The sequence below is a fragment of the Schistocerca nitens genome, chromosome 5, assembly GCF_023898315.1.
Source record: "Schistocerca nitens isolate TAMUIC-IGC-003100 chromosome 5, iqSchNite1.1, whole genome shotgun sequence".
NCBI lineage: Eukaryota > Metazoa > Arthropoda > Insecta > Orthoptera > Acrididae > Schistocerca > Schistocerca nitens.
The window spans coordinates 123,540,004-123,541,551 of NC_064618.1; the positions used below are offsets into that span (position 1 = coordinate 123,540,004).

The 1,548-nt window shown below is 53.5% G+C and overlaps 1 non-coding gene across 1 annotated transcript; it reads left to right on the top strand.

The window, feature by feature from the left end:
- Positions 1-932: 932 nt before the first annotated feature.
- Positions 933-1,006, top strand: Trnas-cga (transfer RNA serine (anticodon CGA)). The gene has a single exon. It is a non-coding gene; the product is annotated as a tRNA-Ser (tRNA).
- Positions 1,007-1,548: the final 542 nt, after the last annotated feature.

Sequence of the window (1,548 nt, forward strand, 5' to 3'; positions counted from 1 at the left end):
AAGTAAAGCTGTGAGGACGGGGCATGAGTCGTGCTTGGGTAGCTCAGTTGGTAGAGCACTTGCCCGCGAAAGGCAAAGGTCCCGAGTTCGAGTCACGGTCCGGCACACAGTTTTAATCTGCCAGGAAGTTTCATATCAGCGCACACTCCGCTGCAGAGTGAAAATCTCATTCCGGAAACATCCCCCAGGCTGTGGCTAGGCCATGTCTCCGCAATATCCTTTCTTTCACGAGTGCTAGTTCTGCAGGGTTCGCAGGAGAGCTTCTGTAAAGTTTGGAAGGCAGGAGACGAGATACTGGCACAAGTAAAGCTGTGAGGACGGGGCGTGAGTCGTGCTTGGGTAGCTCAGTTGTTAGAGCACTTGCCCGCGAAAGGCAAAGGTCCCGAGTTCGAGTCACGGTCCGGCACACAGTTTTAATCTGCCACGAAGTTTCATATCAGCGCACACTCCGCTGCAGAGTGAAAATCTCATTCCGGAAACATCCCCCAGGCTGTGGCTAGGCCATGTCTCGGCAATATCCTTACTTTCAGGAGTGCTAGTTCTGCAGGGTTCGCAGGAGAGCTTCTGTAAAGTTTGGAAGGCAGGAGACGAGATACTGGCAGAAGAACTGTGAGGACAGGGCGTGAGTCGTGCTTGGGTAGCTCAGTTGGTAGAGCACTTGCCCGCGAAAGGCAAAGTTCCCGAGTTCGAGTCACGGTCCGGCACACAGTTTTAATCTGCCAGGAAGTTTCATATCAGCGAACACTCCGCTGCAGAGTGAAAATCTCATTCCGGAAACATCCCCCAGGCTGTGGCTAGGCCATGTCTCCGCAATATCCTTTCTTTCAGGAGTGCTAGTTCTGCAGGGTTCGCAGGAGAGCTTCTGTAAAGTTTGGAAGGCATGAGACGAGATACTGGCACAAGTAAAGCTGTGAGGACGGGGCGTGAGTCGTGCTTGGGTAGCTCAGTTGGTAGAGCACTTGCCCCCGAAAGGCAAAGGTCCCGAGTTCGAGTCACGGTCCGGGCGGCACACAGTTTTAATCTGCCAGGAAGTTTCATATCAGCGCACACTCCGCTGCAGAGTGAAAATCTCATTCCGGAAACATCCCCCAGGCTGTGGCTCGGCCATGTCTCCGCAATATCCTTTCTTTCAGGAGTGCTAGTTCTGCAGGGTTCGCAGGAGAGCTTCTGTAAAGTTTGGAAGGCAGGAGACGAGATACTGGCACAAGTAAAGCTGTGAGGACGGGGCGTGAGTCGTGCTTGGGTGGCTCAGTTGGTAGAGCACTTGCCCGCGAAAGGCAAAGGTCCCGAGTTCGAGTCACGGTCCGGCACAAAGTTTTAATCTGCCAGGAAGTTTCATATCAGCGCACACTCCGCTGCAGAGTGAAAATCTCATTCCGGAAACATCCCCCAGGCTGTGGCTAGGCCATGTCTCCGCAATATCCTTTCTTTCAGGAGTGCTAGTTCTGCAGGGTTCGCAGGAGAGCTTCTGTAAAGTTTGGAAGGCAGGAGACGAGATACTGGCAGAAGAAAAGCTGTGAGGACGGGGCGTGAGTCGTGCTTGGGTGG